The sequence below is a fragment of the Phyllobates terribilis genome, unplaced genomic scaffold, assembly GCF_046119375.1.
Source record: "Phyllobates terribilis strain yellow unplaced genomic scaffold, ASM4611937v1 Scaffold_11__3_contigs__length_659146591, whole genome shotgun sequence".
In the NCBI taxonomy this organism is placed as follows: Eukaryota; Metazoa; Chordata; class Amphibia; order Anura; family Dendrobatidae; genus Phyllobates; species Phyllobates terribilis.
Window position 1 is genome coordinate 357,898,599 of NW_027362771.1, and position 26,360 is coordinate 357,924,958.

The following is a 26,360-nucleotide window of genomic DNA, read 5'->3' on the forward strand; positions in this document are numbered from 1 at the left end:
AGAACTCTCGTCATCATTTCACACTGGCCTTAACTACCTGTCTCCAACACTGAAATAGTGAGAACCCTGAAGTCACATTGATACAATATGTCGATGATCTACTCTTCTCTTGTCCCCATGACCAAACTTGCCACAAGTTCAGCTATTCTTTTCTCCAATTTCTGGCCACCATCGGATGCAAAGTTACTCTGCGAAAGCTACAATGGTGTTGTACCAAAGTTGTGTTTTTGGGTCATTGCATATCCCAAGGTACCAAGCATCTCACTGAAAAGCGGAAAACTGCCATTCGTGACATCCCGTAACCGAGAACTGTCAAACAACTCCAAGCTTTCCTGGGAATGGTCTCACACTGAAGGCAGTGGATCCCTAACGTGTCAGCTCTCATGCAACCTCTATATGATCGGGTCCACTCTTCTGAGCTTGACCTGCATTTTGACCAAGAAGCTGAGGATGCAATGGACCAGTTGAAAGAACTCATCATTTCAGCCCCTGCACTGGGGATTCCCAACTATGAATTTCCTCTCTTTCTATTTGTCTCTGAAGCGTGTTGCCATTCCTCAGGAGTTCTGGCACAAAAACATGGAGGCCACATGAGACCCATCGGATATTATTCCAGTAAATTGGATCCAGTGGCGCAAACAGCTCCAACATGTCTCAAAGCAGTGCTGGAAGCTACAGAACTCCAACACAGAACAGCAGATGTTCTACTTGGCCATCCTACAACTATACTGGCCCCTCATGATTTGAAAGCTATCCTTGCACAAACCCAGTACAACCATCTATCTATGCAATGTCAGAATCCAATGTGAGCTCCTTTTACCAGAAAATATAGCTCTTTGGTGATGTACTGTCTTGAACGACTCCACTCTGCTTCCTCTATCAAGGGGGGACTGCTCTGAAGACTTAGGGGGGAACTCAGAAGTTCAGATAGCAATAATAAAATGATAACTAAATGCTCAGCAGCATCCAGACATTTCAGTGTGGAACACGGAGGTAATACTTCCAGCTGCGAGATAATTGGGATAGAAAAGGTTGGGAAACCACATAGGTGAGGGGATTATCGGAGAAAACTCCTTAACAGAGAATCCTGGTGGATCTACAAACTTGATACAAGATCTCCAAAAGGAATGAATTTAAGACAGGACATGATCTATTATTACGACTAATTGTATAGTTTCTCATTGTATCTTTTATATGTTATTTTTTAATACTTGTATGGATATGTTTTTTAAAATGTATTTCATTGGAGGGGGCTAATCATGTGACCTGATAGGATATGACATAAAATGCTGCCCCGTGAATACATGCGGCTATTGCAATGACTAAGAATTAATTTCCGAAATGCGTCTGCTGTTCTCCCATGTTTGGGATGGTTGTGACCTAAAAAACTGCATCTATTTGGTGATATGAAATATTTTAAATTAACTAATAAATATGGCTTTTATTGGAGATCGTCTTGCTGGATTTTCCTCCTCTGCTGATTTGTACCCACCAACGGTTGTTTCTGATGGACCACTGCCATCTTATATGTCAGCTCAAGAGGCCGAGCTGTATGCTCTGACCGAAGCCTGCAAGCGAGCAGAGAGTCGAGTGGCCAATATCTACATGGACTCGAGGTACGAATTCGGAATTGACCACTACTTTGGCCTGATATGGGCCCTGAGAGGTTACAAGACAGCCAGTGGAGCTCCAATCCGGAATGCAGCAGCAATGAGAAATCTGCTAGAAGCTCTGAAGTTACCTAGGCAAGTGGCTGTGATCAAAATTAAGGCTCATGGGAAACTGAATTCGGAGGAAGTCAAAGAGAATCATCTGGCTGACATTACAGCAAAAGCAGCAGCTATTGAACCAATATTTCCAGAGGAAGCAGAGGTGTCGGGGGGTATGGAGGTGTTTGTGCTCACCAGAAGTCAGAGACAACCAGGGGATGAGGAAGAAACGGGAATGAGAATTTTGGGGTTGGAAGAAGAGGAGGAAGATGAAGAGTAGCAAAGACTGGAAGAGAATCTGGCACACAGGACTTTAGTTGGCCGGCAGAATGCAGTAACAGAAGAAGAAAAACAAGGATGGATCTGATGGGGAGGAACGTTTTGTAATGACGGAATCTGGAGAGTGGGAAGAAGAATATGTCTGCCAAGAGCACTGTATACTGCAGTGGTTCAGTGGGCTCATAGAAAGTTACATAGAGGGAAGAATCAGATGATTTCAGCTATCAATAAACTCTATATTGCACCCGAGATCTCAGTTCTTGCTATAAACTATACTAGGAGCTGTGAGATTTGTAGCACTTGTAATCCCGGAAGAACAGAACATGTGCCAAAGAAGAATCTGGCAAAGTCACAGTATCCTTTCTAGAGAATCCAAATTGATCATATGCAATTACTCAAGAGTGGAAGATATGAATATGTTCTGGTGATGGTGGATAAGTTTTCCGGCTAGACAGAAGCATACCCAGTAGCCAACATGACCGCTAGAACTATAGTGAAAAGGTTTCTGGCAGAATTTTTCTGCAGATTCGGGATTCCAGAAGTGATTGAAAGTGATCAAGGATCCGCCTTCACTGCAGAAGTTACCAAATCAATCTGGGAGATGATTGGGGCAGATTTGGGCCTGCATACTCCTTATCATCCTCAAAGTAGCGGCAAAGTTGAAAGGATGAATGGCACTTTGAAAAACAAAATTCTTAAAGCCAGTAAAGAATTGTCACTTCCATGGCCGGAGATGCTGCTTATTGCCCTATCCTCAGTCAGAAATACCCCGAGACAACCCACAGGGCTCACACCATATGAGATCTTGTTTGGGGGGGCCACCTAGAATGGGTCGATATTACCCACAGCAGCTTAGTTCAGGGAATGATAAGCTTGTGAATTTTGTTGTCGGACTTGTTAAATGCTACAGTGTACTCTTCTATTCCAGACTCAGATCTTGAACCAGGTACTCACAGCATCCAGCCTGGAGATTTTGTCTGGATAAAGAATCACGTGCGGGGCACACTGGATGCCAGATTTGAAGGGCCCTACCAAGTATTGCTTACATCACCTACAGCTGTGAAGGTCGAAGGCTGAACATCATGGGTCCACGCATCCCATTGCAAGAAGGCGGTCTCAGACCCACAACCCTGATGTTCCTTTTTCTGATGACGGTAGCTATGGGGTAAGCCTTTGTTATGGTAACACGTGCATTCAAAGCAATTATTACTAAAGAGAATGATATTCCAATTTTCTGGTACAATACTTCCTTGAATGTGGTGACTTTCCAATTTTATTACTGTGGGATAGTATCTTGTAGGGGGTATGAAAGATTGAGTAGTGACTGGTTAAGAGCTTTGTGGGTGGACACTGACCAATATATCTGTTTCACTGACAATTACTGGGGACAAAAATGTGATTACTGGGGTGCTGTTGGGTGGAACACAGGTGACTACGACTGGGGATACAAACCACAATCTGCTAAGGACAAAAAGGATAATAACGGGAAATCTTTGCTTGACCGTTTCAAACTACTAAAAAGACCATTTAAACCTGGGTGTATGGTTATAGGTACATGTAATGGGTTGACTATCACCACAGAGAACCCTACAGAGCAAGTTGGAGGAAAATATACAGTGCACACCAAAAGTTTGGACACACTGTCTCATTTAAAGATTTTTCTGTATTTTCATAACTATGAAAATTGTACATTCACACTCAAGGCATCAAAACTATGAATTAATAGATGTGGAATTATATGCTTAACAAAAAAGTGTGAAACAACTGAAAATATGTCTTATATTCTAGGTTCTTAAAAGTAGCCACCTTTTGCTTTGAAGACTGCTTTGCACATTCTTGGCATTCTCTTGATGAGCTTCAAGAGGTAGTCACCGGAAATGGTCTTCCAACAATCTTGAAGGAGTTCCCAGAGATACTTAGCACTTGCTGGGCCTTTTGCCTTCACTCTGCGGTCCAGCTCACCCCAAACCATCTCGATTGGGTTCAGGTCCGGTGACTGTGGAGGCCAGGTCATCTGGCATAGCACCCCATCACTCTCCTCCTTGGTCAAATAGCCCTTACACAGCCTGGAGGTGTGTTTGGGGTCATTGTCCTGTTGAAAAATAAATGATGGTCCAACTAAACGCAAACCGGATGGAATAGCATGCCACTGCAAGATGCTGTGGTAGCCATTCTGGTTCAGTATGCCTTCAATTTTGAATAAATCCCCAACAGTGTCACCAGCAAAGCACCCCCATACCATCACACCTCCTCCTCCATGCTTCACGGTGGGAACCAGGCATGTAGAGTCCATCCGTTCACCTTTTCTGCGTCGCACAAAGACACGGTAGTTGGAACCAAAGATCTCAAATTTGGACTCATCAGACCAAAGCACAGATTTCCACTGGTCTAATGTCCATTCCTTGTGTTCTTTAGCCCAAACAAGTCTCTTCTGCTTGTTTCCTGTCCTTAGCAGTGGTTTCCTAGCAGCTATTTTACCATGAAGGCCTGCTGCACAAAGTCTCCTCTTAACAGTTGTTGTAGAGATGTGTCTGCTGCTAGAACTCTGTGTGGCATTGACCCGGTCTCTAATCTGAGCTGATGTTAACCTGCGATTTCTGAGGCTGGTGACTCAGATAAACTTATCCTCAGAAGCAGAGGTGACTCTTGGTCTTCCTTTCCTGGGGCGGTCCTCATGTGAACCAGTTTCTTTGTAGCACTTGATGGTTTTTGCAACTGCACTTGGGGACACTTTCAAAGTTTGCCCAATTTTTCGAACTGACTGACCTTCATTTCTTAAAGTAATGATGGCCACTCGTTTTTCTTTAGTTAGCTGCTTTTTTCTTGCCATAATACAAATTCTAACAGTCTATTCAGTAGGACTATCAGCTGTGTATCCACCAGACTTCTGCACAACACAACTGATGGTCCAACCCCATTTATAAGGCCAGAAATCCCACTTATTAAGCCTGACAGGGCACACCTGTGAAATGAAAACCATTTCCGGTGACTACCTCTTGAAGCTCATCAAGAGAATGCCAAGAGTGTGCAAAGCAGTCATCAAAGCAAAAGGTGGCTACTTTGAAGAACCTAGAATATAAGACAAATTTTCAGTTGTTTCACACTTTTTTGTTAAGTATATAATTCCACATGTGTTAATTCATAGTTGTGATGCCTTCAGTGTGAATGTACAATTTTCAAAGTCATGAAAATACAGAAAAATCTTTAAATGAGAAGGTGTGTCCAAACTTTTGGTCTGTACTGTATATTAGGATCCTGGAGTGAAGGAAGGATGGGAGGTATGGGAAAGTTCAAATTGGCCAGTATTTCTAATAAAGTGGGTCCGAAGATAAATCCATCAGCCCCTCGGCAACACAGGATGGAAGGTATGGTAGCCATAGCCATTCCCCCTTATGAGGATACCCTAACCACAGAAACGGGATTTTCAGATCATAACTGGTGGTTAGAATGGATGAAGTATACAGCAACCCAACATAACTTTAGTGATTGTTATGTATATTCAAAGGCCAGGCCACATTTGGGTACAGTCCCTCTAATTTTCACAGAGGAGGTGCAAAGGTGTCCCTAGGATATGTATACCAACTGGACTACAAATTCCAGTGTCTGTATCCCCTGGAAAACGAAATATTTGATTACAGCCGGAATATCAAGCCCCGGACAGGGAATAATCATCTACCCAGGAAATTACACAGGGGAGTGGGAATTTCTTACGGAATTTTACAGAAGGTTACTGTGGGAATTAAAGTACTATATAGGGTACATAGGCCCAGGACCAGAAACAATCTCTGAGTGACGTGTATTGGATTTGTGGTGGCATGAAGATTAGGACTAGACTGGAGGGCAAATGGACTGGGGAATGTGCCTTAACTAAAGCAATAATGTCTGTTTACCTAATATCTGAGTCCCAGGAATCCAAAGAGGAAATAAAGGCTGCGTTTGCAGGTACATATAGGGCCAAGAGACAAGTTAACCCCAAAAGCAGTTTTGACCCCAATATATATATATATTGATGTTCTCGGAGTGCCTAGCGGGGATCCAGATGAATTCAAGGCTCGAGACCAAGTGAAGGCGGGATTTGAGCCCATAATACCCATAATAACCGTTAACAAGAACGTAGATTGGATAAATTACATATATTATAACCAACAAAGATTTGTCAATTACACCAAAGATGCCTTACAAGGGATAGCTGACTACCGTATTTTTCGGACTATAAGACGCACCGGACCATAAGACGCACCTAGGTTTTAGAGGGGGAAAATAAAAATAAAAATTTAAGCCAAAAATGTGTTCATGATGCACTTTTAAGGGGGAGGGGGTCTTCTGCTGACACTGCTGTAGGGGTAATGTCCCCCAATTCTGAAAATATCCCCCATCCTGATATATATGCCCCCCCCTTTCTTTTATACGTGGTCCCCATCCCCATCCTGGTATGCATGGAACCCCTCAATCCTGGTATGCATGACTCCCTCATGCTTATCCTGGTATGCATGGCACCCCTCATCCCTATCCTGGTATGCATGGCTCCCCTCATCCTTACCCTGGTATGCATGGCTCCCTCATTCCTGTCCTGGTATGCATGCCACCCCTCATCCCTATCCTGGTATGCATGGCACCCCTCATCCCTGTCCTTGTATGTATGGCCCCTCATCCCTATCCTGGTATGCATGGCACCCCTAATCCCTATCCTGGTATGCATGGCACAGAAATCCCCATCCTGGTATGAATGGCACCCCTCATCCCCGTCCTGGTATGCATGGCACTCCTCATCCCTGTCCTGGTATGCATGGCACCCCTCATCCTTGTCCTGGTATGCATGGCACCCCTCATCCCTGTCCTGGTATGCATGGCACCTGACTCGCCCCCTGGGCCAGTGCTGTAGTGCGGCGCGCGTGCGCGCGGGGAATACCCGGAGCCGGATCCGATGGGGGTAGTAGTCTTCGTGTGGCGGTGACCCGGTCCGTGCCCAGGGTGGTCAAACTAAGTGGCAGTTATTGGTATGATTGTATTAGTGTCCGACTACGCCACCCGTTGAATGCGGCTATGAAGCCGCCGCTGCAGGGCAGTCCGCTGAGGCCGGTGGTACGGATGTGCAGCGTGGATGGTATAACCCCCAATGGGAGGGGTATGGCCTCAGGGCAGAGGATGAGGTTGATGTTGGGAGTGATGGTGTGGATGTCCCAGCACTAATGGTGCGACAAGGAAGCACGGAGACGTGAGGGTACAGTTCAGGGTCTTTACTGATGGTACAAGGCAAATTCCCCCGGGAGTACTGGCTAGTAGTTGGGGCCTGGTTAGTCTGCGAGTAAGCCGGAGTTCCCCTGGCCAGGTGGAGTTGTAGGCCTTCCGTTAGTCTGTACCCTTCCTGGCTACCCTGCTTTCGGCGGTTATAAGTAGCCCACGTCCCTGGGTATACCGTGTGGTGCTCACCCGTATGGCTGGTGACCTGGGGCCTCCTGTTAGCCTCCGCTCCGGAATGGCGGTGCTGGTCCCTTCGTTGTGACTGAGCCTCCGGGCTTTTATGGCCAGAGGACCTGGAATCCCCTGCCGGATGGATTCTGCTGCTGGGTATATCTTAGTCCCCACAGCCTCGGACTCCTGTGTCCGGTTTTAGTACCTTCTCCCAGGGCGAGCTCTGCACAGCTCCAGCCCCTGGCGCTTCTCCTTGGCTCCTACAGAGCTCCTGATGTCTATCTGTCCCTGTTTCTGCGTGTCCAGACCAGACTCCGTCTCTGTCTGGAACTCCTCTCACTAACCCTGCCTCAGCCCCAGTTTATATAGGGGAAGTTCTTCCCCTCCCAGGACTGGGCAGGAGGTGTGGCATGCTTAGGATTCCTGCCCAGGAGACCTCCCACCTGCTCACAGACGTAATACTGCTATTACTGTGGAAACCAGACCCCTGGGGTGCCACATACCCCCCTAGTGAAATTTAGTACTCCCGGACTAAACATAACAGGGTATAAACAATAACAATTAAATACATGAGATGGTCACGGCGTGTCCGTAACCGGGAAGCAATAAGGGTGTTCACCAAAGAACAAGGAGCCGTAACCAGGTAGGGGTCTGTCCTGCCCCGAGTCTTTAACAGTCTGTAGTCCATTCCTGGGTTACGCTCCAAACATATTTACAACAGAGTTCCGGTTACTCACTGTCCATAACCTGTCAGTCCATATAAAGAAACCTGTAACTGAAAAACATAATTAGCAATGGCTACAACAAAAGCAGGTAAACATAAAATAGTTAAAGCAACTAGCCAACTTAGATTCTCCAACGTACGGGCATTTGGCCTCTGGTAACCCTAGTGGACCTACGGAGCTCACTAACTGGTCCTGCACTACAGGGTGTAGGAGGTGTTATGGGCAGGCTGGGCAGCTTTCTGCGCACTCTTTGGCTCACTAGGGGCACGGCAGGCTCACTACTAGCAGAGGGTTGATCCTCCTGTACTGCTGGTGTGGACTCTTCTGCCTCTTGGGCCGGCTGCTCTTCCAGCTCTACTGGTTCTTCTGTAGGCACTTGCGGGGCTGGCTGGAGAAAGGTGAGGACGGGTACCACGACAGCACCGTTTACTTGTGTCCAAGACCGGGGGAAGTCTCCGAGTACAGTCCTGATCATTTCTTCCCTTTCCTCTGCGGGTTGAGGGTTTTCTTGATCTTCTTCAGGGCTTTGCAGCTGCTCGGGACACTTCTTCAGGTGGTCTCTGGAGACAACGGCTGTGGTTTGTCCTCCATCCTTACTGATCACGCAAATCTTTGGGCTCTCATGGCTTTATGGCAGTACGGTGTACGGGTCCTTCTCCCACTGGTCGTTCAACTTGTGGAGCCGTCTTTTCCTCTTCAAGACCTGCTCTCCAGGTACCAGGGGAACAGCGGGAGCATACTGATTATAAGCCCTCTCTTGCCTTTCTCTAGCTTGAGACAGACTTCGCTCCACGCTCTCCTGCACTTTCCGATACTGCTGCTGCCGCCCTGTATCCCAGTCTGCCTCTGGCGAGGTGTACTCGGGCATCAGGACTCCCATATCCAGGTCGATAGGCAGCTTACCAGGTCTCGCTCTCATTAGGTAAGCCGGGGTACAGTTGGTAGAACCTACAGGGATGTGGTTGTATAGGTCCACCAGATCAGGCAGCTTCTCAGGCCACATACTGCGTTCTTCCAGGGGCAATGTTTTCAGGAGGTCTATCACCACCTGGTTCATCTTCTCGCAGAGTCCATTAGTTTGTGGGTGATAGGGCGTTGTTCTTATCTTCGTGCAGCCATACAGGTTGCAGAACTCCTGGAAGACTTCCGCTTCGAAGGCTGGCCCTTGGTCTGTCAGCACTTGGTCCGGGTACCCGTGTGGACGGCAGAAGTGCTGCTGGAAGGCTCTAGCTGCTGTTTGAGCCGTTAAGTCCTTGACCGGGACCACCACCAGGAACCGGGAGTAATGATCTACGATTGTGAGGGCGTAGACATACCCAGATCTGCTTGGAGCCAGTTTCACATGGTCCAGGGCTACCAGTTCCAGTGGCTGTCGGGTGATGATGGGCTGCAAGGGAGTCTTCTGGCTGGCACGGTCCTTCCTTCTTAGGTGGCACGGTCCACAGTCTCTGCACCACCTCTCGATGGCTCCTCTCATGCCTACCCAGTAGAACCGCTCACGCAATAAGAACTCCAGCTTCTTCCACCCGAAATGTCCTGCTCCGTTGTGGTACGCCTCCAGAATCATAGCAGCGTCTCGTCTGGGGACCACTACCTGCCAGGTCAACTCATGTGTTCGAGAGTTAACCATTCTCCGGCACAACTTCTCCCTGTAGAGGAACAGCCTACTTTTCTCCTTCCACAGTTGCTTAGTCTCCTCTGGGGCGTCTGGGTCCAGACTGGCATCGGCTTGGGTCAGCATTTCCTTCACCAGACGGACTGCAGGATCACTGTCTTGCGTCTCCGCCCAGTTGTAGTGGGGCAAGGGATTGAACGTCGCGGAGCGCCTGTCCTTCACACGGTGGGAATACAGGGTAATCCCATGACGGTGGAACGCAGGGAGCTCAACTTCTTCCAGATCTTCTGGATCTTCCCCTACGTCCGGTAAGTTCGGCATTCTAGACAGGGCATCCGCGTTGGCATTTGAGCGTCCTGCCCGGTATTTGATGGTGAATTTAAAGTTGGACAGGCGAGCCATCCATCTCTGTTCCAGAGCACCGAGCCTTGCAGTGTCCAGGTGTGTCAACGGGTTGTTATCCGTGTACAAGATGAATTTGGAGGAGGCAAGGTAATGCTTGAAACGTTCGGTCACTGCCCACACTACTGCCAGGAACTCCAGCTTGAATGAGCTATAATTCTCAGGGTTCCTCTCGGTGGGTCGTAGCTTTCGGCTAGCGTAAGCGATTACCCGTTCTTTTCCTTGCTGGATCTGGGACAGCACGGCTCCTAGCCCGATGTTACTTGCGTCCGTGTGGAGGATAAAGGGCTGGCTGTAGTCTGGATATGCCAGGATTTCTTCCCCCGTGAGGGCCATCTTCAGCTGGCAAAAGGACTCCTCTTCCAGCTTTTCCCACCTGAAGGGCGGCTTCTGGTTTTTGGCTTTTCGAGATTGACCTATCAGGAGGTCCTGCATAGGGGCTGCCATTTTGGTGAAACCGGGAATGAATCTTCGGTAGTAGCCTACCAACCCGAGGAACTGCCGCACTTCCTTTATGCTGGAGGGTCTTGGCCAGTCCTTAATCACGGTGATCTTATCAGGGTCAGGAGCCACTCCGTCAGCACTCACCACGTGTCCCAGGTATTGCACCTTTGGTTTCAGGAGGTGACACTTGGAGGGTTTCACCTTTAGGCCGTAGTTTGCCAGAGCTTCGAACACTTCTGCCAGGTGTTTCAGGTGGTCCTCGTAGGTCTTGGAATAGACGATGACATCGTCCAGGTATAACAGGACCGTCTCGAAGTTCCGGTGTCCCAGACATCATTCCATCAACCGTTGGAAGGTTCCTGGTGCGTTGCAGAGCCCGAACGGCATGCAGTTAAATTCGCTGAGACCCATCGGGGTGGTGAATGCGGTCTTCTCCCGGTCTGCCTCTGCTACAGGAACCTGCCAGTACCCGCTAGTGAGATCCAAAGTAGAGAAGAAGTTAGCAGATTTTAATGCAGCTAAGGACTCTTCTATCCTTGGTAACGGGTACGCATCTTTGTGTGTGATACGGTTGACCTTCCTGTAGTCTACACACATTCTCATAGTGTTGTCCTTCTTTTTCACTAAGACTAGTGGAGCTGCCCAGGGGCTAGAGCTGTCCCTGATTACCCCAGCCTCTTTCATGTCTCTAAGCATCCCCTTGGCGTGTTGGTAGTGTGCAGGGGGTACGGGTCGGTATCTCTCCTTTATGGGAGGATGGTCTCCCGTGGGGATGTGGTGTTCTACCCCCTTTACTCGCCCGAAGTCTAACGGGTGTTTACTAAACACTCTCTCGTACTCCTGAACCACCCGATAGACTCCTTGTTTCTGGTGTGAGGGAGTGGAGTCAGTACCCAGATGTAGTTGCTGACACCAGTCCTCCACTGGTTTCTTAGAGCCATTACCTTCCTCTGGTTGAGATGGAGGCAAGGGTTCCACGGCCTGTACAGAATTCTGGTTTATGGTGAACAATTTAGCTAGCGTGGCATACCGGGGCAGGTGTACTTCTCTCTCACCGATATTTATGATGCGAACGGGCACCCTCCCATGGCGTACATCGACCACCCCCCGTGCTGTCAAAATGGTGGGCCTACTGTCTGAGTAGACGGGTTCTACCATTGCTTGGTAGTCTCTACCTCTTAGACCAATAGCTGCCCGGCACCAAATCATCATCTCACTTTTTGGGGGCATGGCAATAGGGAACGGGTCACACATTCTCACGCTACCTATCTCCCACCAGATAGTTCCACCTGTTCATCAGTGCCCGGATCTCTTTTTGGAGCACACGCTGCTGGCCGGAACTGGCGTTCTTGGCAACCTGCTTCAAAATGAGAATCACCTCTGCAAGACAATTTTCAATTACATTGGTTCCCAGGGTGATTCTAGGGTGACTCTCATGACGGTCTATGTCCACTATAATCAGTCCTTGTGCCGCCAGTTCGACTTTACCGATTTTAATGGTCACCTCCTTGAATCCCACCTTCGGCACGGGCTGACCATTGCTGGCGATGATACTCAGGTCGTCGTCTGGGTAGCGGGTTATGTCCGAATCATTCCAGTACTGCTTGAAGAGCACATACGGGATGGTGGTGACCTGTGACCCAGTGTCTAGTAGGGCACTCATAGGAATGCCATCCAGTACCACAGGCAAGATTGGACGTCCCCCTACGTATTTATCACGCCAGTTTGATGGGCCTGATGGTCTTATGCCTGGGGGTTGGCCCTCTACCCCAGGTTGTGCCCGTTTAAATGACAGTACCTTGCCACATGTCCGGGTTGATTGCAGCGGCGGCAGATGGGTCGTCCGTCCTTGTTGTATCTGTCGCTGGGTCTTCCTCTGGCCGGTGGGGTCCTCCTTGGTCGGCGCCACGGGATGTCCTCCGGTCCGGATGCCAGCTCGATCTTCCCTGCAGTAGAAACCTGTAAAGACTGCACAGTTCGGGTTAGCGCGGCAACACTTTTAGTTAGCTCTTGGACCTGATGGTGCAGGTCTGTAGCCGGGTCACTGTTTAAAGCCTGCGCATCAGCTCCCACAGGCCCTGCAGACAAGGGCGCCGTCTCCTGGTGATAAGTGATAGCAGGGCGCCTGTGGGTCACAGCGCCACCTGGTGCCGGTTCTCGGAGCACCCGGATGGCTCTGTCTTTGAACTGTGCAAAGTCCAGGTCAGGGTCCTGTAAGGCCATTGCCCGCAACTGGGTTCGGTGGGCATTGCACAGTAGACCCTCAATGAATTGTTCAGTCAACAGCTTATCTTCATTTCCCACGCTGTCAGGGTCTGCCTGCTTAATGGCTCCCAGGTCCTCTTGTAGGTTTAGAGCATAGTCTCTTATATTCTCATGTGCCCGTTGTTTGCACCCATAAAATCTTAGTTTTATTTCGGCTGAGGTGCGGGTGTCAAATGTGTCTTTCAGCCGGGTTAGTATGTCTCTGACAGTCCTCTTCCTCCCAGGTGGCCAGGACTTTACCTCCCTTTGGGCTGCCCCGATTAATTGGGCCACCAGGATGCTCACTTTTTGCGCCTCCGTGAGGGGATACACCTGGAAGAGGCTATCCAGCCTTTCTCTGAAGTCATTTAGGGTATGTGACTCCCCTGAGTACTGGGGTAGCCAGGCTGCCCCCGGGATATAGGGCATGGTGAAAGGCATGACCGCAGCAGCGGTGGCGCTGGCGGCGGCTGTGGCGGTGAAGCTCTCCTCCGTATCCGACATCCTCCTCCCCCCTAGTGGACCGTGGCCTACCTTGCGATGATCCTCTTCCGTAGGCCGCGGCTCCGCAGTCGATCGTCAGGGTTGAGGACCTTCCGTCGCGCTCCTGTGACGTCGGCGTCTGCTGGGCTCCTTCCAGGACCTTACGCAACGTCCGGACGTGAGGCGGGGCTTCCGTTCTCGCGGGCTTTCGGAGTCCACGCCCCTCTTCTTCCCGCGCGGCGCCCTCAAGATGGCGTCCAATGACGGGAAAACTCCACGGATGGCGGGAAGAAGGCAGAAGATGGCGTCGGATGGCGGGAATCGGCTCCAGATGGCGGGAAACGACTCCGGACGGCGGGAAACTTCACCACATGTAAGTATAAAAGTCTCTTTTTTCAGGCACGCAGTACCCGGTGGTTGCGGGCACGTAATCCTGCCGACTACGCCAAAGTTGACTCGCCCCCTGGGCCAGTGCTTTAGTGCGGCGCACGTGCACGCGGGGAATACCCGGAGCCGGATCCGATGGGGGTAGTAGTCTTCGTGTGGCGGTGACCCGGTCCGTGCCCAGGGTGGTCAAACTAAGTGGCAGTTATTGGTATGATGGTATTAGTGTCCGACTACGCCACCCCTTGAATGCGGCTATGAAGCCGCCGCTGCAGGGCAGTCCGCTGAGGCCGGTGGTACGGATGTGCAGCGTGGATGGTATAACCCCCAACGGGAGGGGTATGGCCTCAGGGCAGAGGATGAGGTTGATGTTGGGAGTGATGGTGTGGATGTCCCAGCACTAATGGTGCGACAAGGAAGCACGGAGACGCGAGGGTACAGTTCAGGGTCTTTACTGATGGTACAAGGCAAATTCCCCCGGGAGTACTGGCTAATAGTTGGGGCCTGGTTAGTCTGCGAGTAAGCCGGAGTTCCCCTGGCCAGGTGGAGTTGTAGGCCTTCCCGTTAGTCTGTACCCTTCCTGGCTACCCTGCTTTCGGCGGTTACAAGTAGCCCACGTCCCTGGGTATACCGTGTGGTGCTCACCCGTATGGCTGGTGACCTGGGGCCTCCTGTTAGCCTCCGCTCCGGAATGGCGGTGCTGGTCCCTTCGTTGTGACTGAGCCTCCGGGCTTTTATGGCCAGAGGACCTGGAATCCCCTGCCGGATGGATTCTGCTGCTGGGTATATCTTAGTCCCCACAGCCTCGGACTCCTGTGTCTGGTTTTAGTACCTTCTCCCAGGGCGAGCTCTGCACAGCTCCAGCCCCTGGCTCTTCTCCTTGGCTCCTACAGAGCTCCTGATGTCTATCTGTCCCTGTTTCTGCGTGTCCAGACCAGACTCCGTCTCTGTCTGGAACTCCTCTCACTAACCCTGCCTCAGCCCCAGTTTATATAGGGGAAGTTCTTCCCCTCCCAGGACTGGGCAGGAGGTGTGGCATGCTTAGGATTCCTGCCCAGGAGACCTCCCACCTGCTCACAGACGTAATACTGCTATTACTGTGGAAACCAGACCCCTGGGGTGCCATGCATACCAGGCTAGGGAGTAGGGGTGCTATGCATACCAGGATAGGGATTAGGGGTGCCACGCATACCAGGATGGGGATTATGGGTGTGTGGCACCCCTAATCCCTATCCTGGTATGCATAGCACCCCTACTCCCTAGCCTGGTATGCATGGCACCCCTAATCCTTATCTTGGTATGCATGGCACCCCTAATCCCTATCTTGGAATGCATGGCACCCCTAATTCCTATCCTGGTATGTATGGCACCCCTAATCCTTATCCTGGTATGCATGGCACCCCTCATCCTTACCCTGGTATGTATGGCCCCCTCATCCTTAGACTAGTATGCATGGTCCCCCTAATCCCCATCATGCTGCACATAAAAAAAATAAACACTTCTACTCACCTTTCTTCTCTCCTCCAGCGCTGCATACTGTCTGCCTGCACTCTTCTCTCCATGTGAGCCGCGCATGACGTCACTGCCATGCGCGGCTCACAAGGAGAGATCAGCTGCCGGAAGTCACTGCTCCCCACGCCGGGACTGTGTGCGCGGGGAGCAATGACTTCACTCTCCTTCATAGCCGGCACACAGTGTAGCCGCGCTGTGGCTCCTGCTGCTGCCGGCTATCTTGTGTGCTCGCTTATTAAAGGGCGTGAATATTCACCCCCTCCTCATGCCCATGGGCGTGGAGAGAGGTTGAATATTCATGCCCTTTAACAGCGGGCACAGGCGATTCCGGCAGCAGCAGGAGCCACAGCGCGGCTACACTGTGGGCTGCTATTAAGGAGCATGAATTAAGGAGCATGGGCATGGGGAGCAGTGAATATTCATTTTCTTTAGCAGCGGGGACAGTGTAGGCTGCAGAGGGTGGCTGCTGCCTCCTGTGCCCCGCTCCTCCACCGATACCGCTCCCCCCACTCCCCACATATATATACAACCCCCCCCCAACATTCGGACTATAAGACGCACCCCCCATTTTCCTCCAAAATTTTGGAGGAAAAACTGCGTCTTATAGTCCGAAAAATACGGTAACTAGCACCTACATCTACCATAGCCTTCCAGACATGTATCCCAGACAATACCGGCCCCACAGGGAAAGTTACTAAGGCTCTCAAAAAATTGACAGATTTAAGTGAAGAACTGGAAAGGAATTTAGGTGTGACTGATCCTTAGGATAAATATTTTTCTTGAATGGGAGATTGGAAGAGTTGGTTAATCCAAGGGGGAATTATTTTACTTTGTGTGATAATTCTAATTAGTGTATTGCTGATTTGTGTGATTCCCTGTGTCAAGAGGTTAATTGCCAAAACAGTAGATGCATCAGTACCTGTCACCGTCTTGTCCGAAGAATCTAATGAAGAGGCCTATGAACAAACAGTTCCCCTTAGAACAAAGGTGTTGTACCAGAGAGATTACCGGAAGTAAATGAGTTTATAAAGTTAATATCCATATTTCTGTGTTATGGGTGGCCCTCGATTACCCAGTCACTAGATGTTTTAGGGTCTCCATCCCTTTCCTGTAGGTCTTTGCTTGAGTTAGATTTATGAAACGTCGGTGGGTCCGTCTAAAAGGGACGGGGCACCCGCCACATTGTAGGGTTCCAGTCTTAACATAGGGTCAATTCCTTCTTCCCCTCTGATTTTTAGCATATGGATATTAAGAGCAAATAATTGATTTTAGGGGGTCTGTCAAGGTAAAATATATATATCATAGAAAATCAATTAGTTTCTTTTAATAGATTACCTAATCAGTGTGAATTAATATAGAGATGATGGAATAATCTATGTGTATGTATGTATGCAAATGTGTACAGTATATGCGCATGGATTAAGTTAATAGTTAATGAATATATAACTAACAGTTTCTGTTCTTATTGTAGACATGAACAACTAAATGATTTCCTGGGAATGTTGTATGCATGTGCATGGCTGATAACAGAGAGATTCATGTCGAGTTGGCAAAGATGGAACTGAGAGACGACTTCACCCCTCCCATCAGAATTCCTAAGGCGTTACTGAGGCCAAGAGATACATGGATGCGCAAATTGCAGTGTGCCAAGTTATCATAAAGGGCATTGAATTTTACTAATCCCACCTAGAAGTAAAATGCTATATAACCCCATGTCTACGTAATAAAGTATGCCATTTTGCGTGGTTCGGTCTTTGAGTGAAGTTTTTCAACCAGATTAGCAAATTTGGTTAATTAGCTTCTTTGCATGCACTCGGACGTCTTTAATTTGGAGGAGAGCAGTTGCCTAGTGTATCTTAAATTGGTGAAACCTCCACAGTATGTCTTAGATATACAGTCAGTTGTGACCCAGTTCTATGATAAATAGAGATGAGCGTTGTTCTACTCGAACTGTTCGCCAATCTCAAATTCGAGCTGTTTTGGGCGGTGTTCGAGCCGGTCGGCGAACACGAACAATTTGAGAAAAATTCGGCTGTTCGAGGTTATGTTCGATAACTGTTCGTGCACCAAAATCATAACTGGATTTTTTCTCAGTAATGATGAAAATTAATGTTAATACGCAGTTTGAGTGTACAGCGGGGCGGGGGGAGGGGCAGGGGATGGATCTCTGCAGGAACAATGAAGATCTCCATTTTTTTTTCTCTTTCCCGCATTTGCAGTGGGGAGGTGCAATCTGTCAGCCTATCAGCAGCGCACACACGGAGCGAAGTGCTTTTTTTCACACAAGCAAGGGCATGTGTGATTGGCAGTGTATGTCACATGTCCTTGCCCTATAAGACCAAGCCATTTTCCCCGTCGCCACCATTTTCTCACTGCTGCAGCTGCGTGTTAGACGGCACCGCTGTTGCTGTGTGCGCTATACCTTGTTAATTTCAAGCCAATTTTCGCACAAATATACAGATAGCTTGGGAGTAGGGAATAGTTGTGATTGCAGTCCTTTTAAGGACTAGGTTACAGCATTTCCTACGACTTTTATCAGGCAGGTCTGTGCTCTTAAATAGATAGATTGTGGGAGTAAAGACTAATTGTAATTGGAGTCCTTTTCAGGACTAGGTTACATCAGTTCCTATCAGTTTTTGCCAGGCAGGTCTGTGCCAGTGCTGTGCAAGTTTTTTTCACAGCATTTGGCTGAATCTAGCAAAGCTAATCCTTTTTGGCCTATTGCAGAGTGTGTTAGTCAGTGGAGTAGCCTATCTGTGTTGCAAGATATACCACCTGTGTATAGAATACCAATTTTTTTACTGCACCTAGTGAAGTAAAATCTTTTGGGCATAGCATCATTCTATTAGTCCATCTATACTGACCTCCATCAGGTTGCAAACTGAATATAATTTTTTTCTGCATATAGCTCTGAAAAAATATTTGGGCTTCTAGCGGTGTGTGGGACTTGGTCTATTAGTCCATCTATACTGACCTCCATCAGGTTGCAAATTAAAAATAATTTTTTTTTGCATCTAGCTCTGAAAAAATATTTGGGCTTCTAGCAGTGTGTGGGACTTGGTCTATTAGTCCATCTATACTGACCTCCATCAGGTTGCAAATTAAAAATAATTTTTTTCTGCATCTAGCTCTGAAAAAATATTTGGGCTTCTATCAGTGTGTGGGACTTGGTCTATTAGTCCATCTATACTGACCTCCATCAGGTTGCAAATTAAAAATAATTTTTTTCTTCATTTATCTCTGAAAAAATATTTGGGCTTCTAGCAGCGTGTGGGACTTGTTCTATTAGTTCATCTATACTGACCTCCATCAGGTTGCAAATTAAAAATAATTTTTTTCTGCATCTAGCTCTGAAAAAATATTTGGGCTTCTAGCAGTGTGTGGGACTTGGTCTATTAGTCCATCTATACTGACCTCCATCAGGTTGCAAATTAAAAATAATTTTTTTCTGCATCTAGCTCTGAAAAAATATTTGGGCTTCTAGCAGTGTGTGGGACTTGGTCTATTAGTCCATCTATACTGACCTCCATCAGGTTGCAAATTAAAAATAATTTTTTTCTTCACTTATCTCTGAAAAAATATTTGGGCTTCTAGCAGCGTGTGGGACTTGTTCTATTAGTCCATCTATACTGACCTCCATCAGGTTGCAAATTAAAAATAATTTTTTTCTGCATGTAGCTCTGAAAAAATATTTGGGCTTCTAGCAGTGTGTGGGACTTGGTCTATTAGTCCATCTATACTGACCTCCATCAGGTTGCAAATTAAAAATAATTTTTTTCTGCATCTAGCTCTGAAAAAATATTTGGGCTTCTAGCAGTGTGTGGTACTTGGTCTATTAGTCCATCTATACTGACCTCCATCAGGTTGCAAATTGAATAAAAAAATTTTCTGCATCTAGCTCTGAAAAAATATTTGGGCTTCTAGCAGTGTGTGGGACTTGGTCTATTAGTCCATCTATACTGATCTCCATCAGGTTGCAAATTGAATAAAAAAATTTTCTGCATCTAGCTCTGAAAAAATATTTGGGCTTCTAGCGGTGTGTGGGACTTGGTCTATTAGTCCATCTATACTGACCTCCATCAGGTTGCAAATTAAAAATAATTTTTTTCTTCATTTATCTCTGAAAAAATATTTGGGCTTCTAGCAGCGTGTGGGACTTGTTCTATTAGTCCATCTATACTGACCTCCATCAGGTTGCAAATTAAAAATAATTTTTTTCTGCATCTAGCCCAGCCAATAGTTTTGGCCTAATACCACAGTTTGGCCACTCAGCTCTGCTCGGTTACCATCCATTGTTTTTTTGTGCAAACAACTCCAGAGTTGTGAATTAGTTAACCACCAAAATGAGTGGAAAAAGGCCTGCTGCTGGTGGAAAGGGGAATAGGCGTGTTGGGAAGGGGAAAAAAGGTTGTGTCCGTGGGGTAGGTGCAGAAGAAAGACCATCTTCCAGCCAAACTAAAATGTCTACTTCTTTTAGCGGACAATGTGATAAGATCCCTTTCTTACGGCCACGCCAATCGCTACAAATTCCAGATGAGGCACAAAAACAGCAGGTGCTTCAACGGATATCAAGTGCTCCTTTAAGTGGGCTCTCCTCCACATCAACTTCAACATCACAAATACTCCAGTCCTCAAAGGTGTCACCCAAATCGCACTTGCTTCCTCACAGCTCCCAAATCTCCAGCTGCCCGTCTGAGTATGAGGTAGAACAGATGGTTGAGTCTGCAGAGCTGTTTACTCATACTATAGCCTGGGAATCAGAGGTCGACTCCAGCTCTTCTGTGAATCCAGACGAGGAAATGATCTGCACTGATGCCCAGAATCTTTATGAGTCGGATCCAGGACCAGACGCAGAAGGTTCTGACCATAATGTAGACCCTCATTCCCAAACTGTAACTCCTGTTGGTGGAGACAATGAGGAAGACGATGATAAGACTCAAATACCTGATTGGAGCGACAACTTTAGTTTTTTGTCAGGGCAGGAACAGGTTGGCTCTGAGGACGACGGGTGTGATAACGCACAGGGTGATGATGATGAGGTCGGAGATCCCACTTACTGTCAACCCACAGTCAGCCAAGAGATGAGGTCAGCAGAGGAGGTGGAGGAAGATGCTAGTGACGACGAGGTCAGGTTGCGCCTTCCTGGACAGAGACGTAGTACTGGAAGCACGTCAACAACTGCATCCTCAAACACAACTCTGCCTCTCACCACAAGTCGTGGTGGCTCTTCAGGTCGCATGGGTGCTAAGCCTTGCATAGCCTGGGCATTTTTTCAGATCGATAAAGATGACCCAACTCGTGTTATCTGTAACATTTGTCAGCAAAAGCTAAGTAGAGGCCAAAAAATACATAGTTTGAGTACTTCATGCATGAACCGGCACATGGACATGAAGCATAAGTTGCAGTGGGAAGCTCAGTGTGCTACAATGCGGCCTAGCCGGCCGGGCCAATCACCGTCTGCCATATCTTGTGCATCCGCGGCCTCTTCATCCTCTGTGACTGGGGGGACAGCAGTCACACCTGTTTTGGGGCGCAGACCTGCCACTTCTTTACCCGCAACAGCCAGCGTGATTGGCAGGTCATCATTTTCTTTGGAGGTGGTAACACCAGCTGGTGTTGAGCGCTGTCCGACATCGATAGCACCACCTTTGGATCAAGGCAACCTAACATGTCCGCCTGCATCTTCCTCACAGACCGGCAGTTTGCCGGGGACACCCTTATCAACCCCGTCTAAGCACAATAGCCAGCCCTCGGTCCCTCAGATGTGGACAAGTAAAAGACCATTTCCTCCTAGCCATGAGAAAGCTAAGAGGTTGAATTTCACCATCTGCAAGCTCTTGGCTACAGAAATGCTGCCTTTCCGCCTGGTGGACACAGAGGATTTTCGAGACCTTATGTCCGTCGCAGTGCCCCAGTACCAGATGCCCAGTCGGCACTACTTCTCAAAGAAAGGTGTGCCTGCGCTCCACCAGCATGTCGCACACAACATCACCGCTTCTTTGAGAAACTCTGTGTGTGACAGGGTGCATTTCACCACAGACACTTGGACGAGTAGGCATGGACAGGGGCGTTACATGTCGCTGACTGGGCACTGGGTAACTATGGTGACAGCAGGACAAGGGGCTGCTGTTAAAGTCTTGCCGTCCCCACGAGTTGTGCGTCAATCCTCTTTATGTCAAAGTTCCTCCACTGCTTCTGCCTCCTCAACCTCCTCTCGGTCTTCCACCTGCACCCAAAGCCTGTCTGGTCATGCCACAAGCTTTCTAACTGCGCAGAAGGGATCCTGCACACCTCCTTACTATGCTGGCAGTAGGGCTCAACGTCATCAGGCGGTTTTTACATTGAAATGTCTGGGAAATGTGAGTCACACAGCTGAGGAGTTGTGGTCAGCTCTGGAGAACCAATTTCATGAATGGTTGTCTCCACTGGACCTGAAACCAGGGAAGGCCGTGTGCGACAATGCTGCAAACCTGGGTGCGGCCCTTCGCCGGGGCAATGTCACACACGTGCCTTGTATGGCTCACGTGTTGAACCTGGTTGTCCAGCAATTTTTAGCCCACTATCCCAGACTAGATGGCCTTCTGCAGAGGGCACGGTCGCTGTGTGCTCACTTCCGCCGTTCGCATCCCACAGCTCAGCGACTTACATCTCTACAGAAGTCGTTGGGCCTGCCACTTCACCGGCTAAAATGCGATGTGCCTACCCGGTGGAATTCAACTCTGCACATGTTGCAGCGACTGTGGCAGCACCGACAAGCCCTGGTGCAATACGTTCTGACGTATAGCCTGGGCCAACGAGATTCAGAGGTGGGGCAAATCACGCTGGAGGAGTGGTCTCAGATCAGGAACCTATGCACCCTTCTGCACAGTTTTGAAATGGCGACGAAGATGTTTAGTGCTGACGATGCCATTATCAGCATGACTATTCCGGTGATTTACATGCTGGAGCACATGTTAAACAGAATTCGGAGTCAGGTGGTGGCACAAGAGGAGGTGGAGGAAGTAGAGGAGGAGGAGTTGTATGCGGAAGGGCTAACATCTGCAAGGTCTAGACGGTCGGCAGCACCAAGGCGGCAGGCATGTGAGGGTGGGGGAGATGGTTTTACCAGGGCGCATGGTAGCAGCCAAACTAGTGAGGAAGGTGCAGGAGCCCAGGAAGAAGTGGAGGACGAACTGATGGAAGACTCATCAGATGAGGGAGACCTTGATCACATTTCTGTTGTGCGAGGTTGGGGGGAGAGGACAGAGGAAGGAAGCATGATTGTTACCTCGCCACCAACACAACAGGGACTTGGTGCTCCTGGATGCGCAACACACATGAGTGCCTTCTTGCTGCACTACCTGCAACATGACCCTCGAATTGTGAGAATTAGAAATAATCCTGACTACTGGGTTGCCACACTGTTAGATCCCCGGTACAAAAGTAAATTTGCAGAAATTATTCCTGCCATAGAAAGGGATGCACGCATGCAGGAGTATCAGCAGAGACTGTTGCAGAATCTTACATGTGCTTTTCCACAAAATACCAGTGGTGCACGTAGTGAATCTCACAGTTCCAACTTGCCAACCGTGGGACCGTCAAGTGTTCAGCACTCAAACCGTAACAGAACCACAGTATCTGCTGGTAACATCAATTTTGCGGAATCATTTCACCACTTTTTTAGCCCATCCTTTGCAAGGCCACAGGAGACAAGAAGTCTGACACATAGTCAACGCCTAGAGACGATGGTACAGGAGTATCTCCAAGTAAACATTGAAGCCACGACTGTGTCACTGGACCCTTGCTCTTTTTGGGCTTCCAATCTGGATAAATGGCCGGAGCTAGCCACTTACGCCTTGGAGATCTTGTCATGCCCCGCAGCCAGCGTTCTGTCTGAACGTGTGTTCAGCGCTGCTGGTGGTGTGCTGACAGATAAGCGCACGCGGCTCTCCACTGATAATGTAGACAGACTCACGTTCATAAAGATGAACAAATCATGGATCCGAAACGACTTTTCTACCCCTGTGTCATCCTGGGGAGAGTAAAAGCTTGATGATTGGTTAAAATCACCCTACCAACCGTTTTAAGCTTTCAAATTACTAATCATGTTTATCTGTATCTTGACTGGAAAATAATTTGGGCTTTGTAGCAGTGTGCAGCACTGATCTTATTAGGCCATCTATAATAAGCTTCACCAGATTTAAAATTAAAAATAATTTTTAGCTGCATCTAGCCCGGAAAATAATTTTGGGGCTCCGAGATGCGCAAGACACATAAGTGCCTTCTTGCTGCACTACCTGCAGCATGACCCTCATATTGTCAGAATTCGAAGTAATCATGACTACTGGGTTGCCACACTCTTAGATCCCCCAAACTTTTCGATCAACCTTTTCATTTTAATAAAGACCAAAAAAATGGTCATTTTTGAAATTATAAGCATTAGCAGGTTGTTAGAAACTGAAATCAAACAGTTTTCAACTCAAAACTTTATTCTAGGTGATGTTACATTTTCACATAGGACCCCTTGTTCGAAAGGAGCTTCTGAACTCTCTCGTCCATTGAATTTGTCAGGTTTTGGATGGTTTCTGCTTCAATTGTTTTGCATGAGGACAGAATACCCTCCCAGAGCTGTTGCTTAGATGTGAACTGCCTCCCGCCATCATAGACACTCCTTTTAATGATGCTCCAAAGGTTCTGAATGGGGTAGAGGTCAGGGGAGCATGGGGGTCACACCATAAGTTTGTCCCCTTTTATGCCCATATCAGCCAGAGATGCAGATGTTTTATGTGCAGCATGAGATGGTGCATTATCATGCAGAAAAATGATCTTGCTGTGAAATACACGGTTCTTCTTCTTGAACCATGGCAGGAAGTGCTGTTTGAGAAAATCCACATACATTATGGAGTTCATCTTTAGCGCCTTCAGGGATCCTAAAGGGGCCGACAATCTCTCTCCCCATGATTCCAGCCCAAAACATTACTCCACCTCCTCCTTGTTGGCGCTGTAGCCGTGTTTGCGTGGGGTGTCCATCAACCAGCCATCCTCCACTCCATTCATCTGGACCATTGAGCGCTGCACGGCACTCATCCGTGAACAAAACAGTTTTGAAATCAGTCTTCATGTAATGTTTGGCCCACTGGAGCCGTTTCTGCTTGTGTGAAGTGGATAGAGGAGGTCGACAGGATGGCGTATGCACAGCTGCAAACCTCTGAAGGACCCTGCATCTTGTTGTTCGGGGGACGTTGGAGGCACAAGCAGCTTCAAAAACTTGTCTGCTGCTATGACAAGGCTTTTTTGCCGCTGCTCTTTCAACCTGACGTAATTGCCTGTAGGAAAGAGTCCTCAATTTGCCCTTATCAGCACGCACACGTGTGTACTGTGAATCAGCTACATACTTCTTGATTGCCAAGACACTTCATCCTGATCATCGCACAATGTTGATTGTAGTCATGCCTTGACCTAAACACTCCACAATTTGTTGCTTCTCAGCAGCCGACACATCCTTTTTCTTTCCCATTTTGGCAGAAAATGTAGGCTGCTTAATAATGTGAGAGAGCCTTCTTAAGTAGTCTTGCCTTTCATTGGACACACCTGCCAAACTAATTAGCACAGGTGTCTGCAATTGCTTACAGTGATATAAAGAGCCCTGACACACATCACCATCAATGAGTTTAACTGACAAACAAACAAATTCTTCCCTTATCACTCCTAAACACTTTTTGCATAATAATTTGGAACGCGGTGTACATGTGCTTTTCCACAAAACACCAGTGGTTCACGTAGTGAATCTTACAGTTCTAACTTGCCAACCGTGGTCTGTATGGAATTGTTCAATAAAGGGCCCAAAATTAAGATAACATAGATGGGAGAGGTCTCTATGAATAGGAATTCCTAAGTATTTGATACCCTGTGAGGGCCAGGCAAAGGGAAAGTTGGACTGGATGGAATCCTATATGGATTTAGGGAGGGAGACATCGAGGGCCTCAGACTTCGCTGCATTGATTTTAAAATTTTACCATGTAACAAAGTGATCTATTTCAGCCATAACAGCAGGGATGGATATATGTGATTGAGTGATATATACTAGGACATCATCAGCAAATAGAGAGCACTTGTACTCGGTGCCTCCCACCTCAATCCACCTAATATTGGGGTTATGGCGAATTGATGAGAGCAGGTGCTCCGTCACTAGGATGTATAAGAGAGGGGACAGAGGACATCCCTGCCTTGTCCCATTGGTGATTGTGAAAGGTGATGAAAATGTTCTGACGCACCCCCTGGGCCTTGGGACACCCGGAGCCGGACCCTTTTTGGTGGATGCTGGTGGTTGTAGTCTTCGTGGCGGCGATCCGGTTCCGTGGCTCAGGGCGGTCAAACCAGTGGCGGAACTATTTATGTGGTTTTGATGTTTAAATGTCCGACTACGCCACCCGTGGATTGCGGTCAGAGTGAACCGCCGCTACAGGGCAGACCGCTAAGGCTGGTGTTGTGGGTGCAGCAGAGCGTAGCATAACTCCCCACGGGAGGAGTATAGCCTCAGGGCAGTGTATGCGGAGGATGGGGGTGATGGTGCAGGGCAGCAGCAGTAACGACACGGAGTCAGTGATGCAGTTCAGGGCCTTTACTCACAGTTCTTATTATCGAGACCACGTCTGCAGGTAACGGCTGCCCACGTCGTACTGTGCTCACCAGGTGAGGGGCTCAGACAACTCCCAGATAACTTTGGAGCGCTTCACAGGACCCCCTTTGTGTGTCCTTTGTCTGGCCTTTCTTACCAACACTTCTGTCCGGCTGCCTCGGGCCTCCTCTTGGTAAACTTGGCGCCAGTTTCCCTGACCCTATGTGGTGCCTTCCTAGCGGGTGGAGCAAGGGGCTGCGCCACATAAAATGTCAGAGCCTCCGGTTTCTAGCTGAGGGTCGTTTCCTGCCTCCACTAGTTCGGGGACCGGTCTCCCCCTTTGGCCTGACCCCTCCACGCAGGTGGATTCGGGCGTGCGGTGGCGACTCGCCCGTCCGCACCCCTGGGATCCCTTCATTCCTCGTTCCTGGAGCCTTCTCCGCTCCTCTTCCTTCCTTCTCCCTCTTGCAGGCCTGGGCCTCTGTTACTAGGCCCGCCTCCGGAGCAGAGCTCATGCAGAGCCCCTGCTCCCTGCCACTTCTGCTCAGACTTCT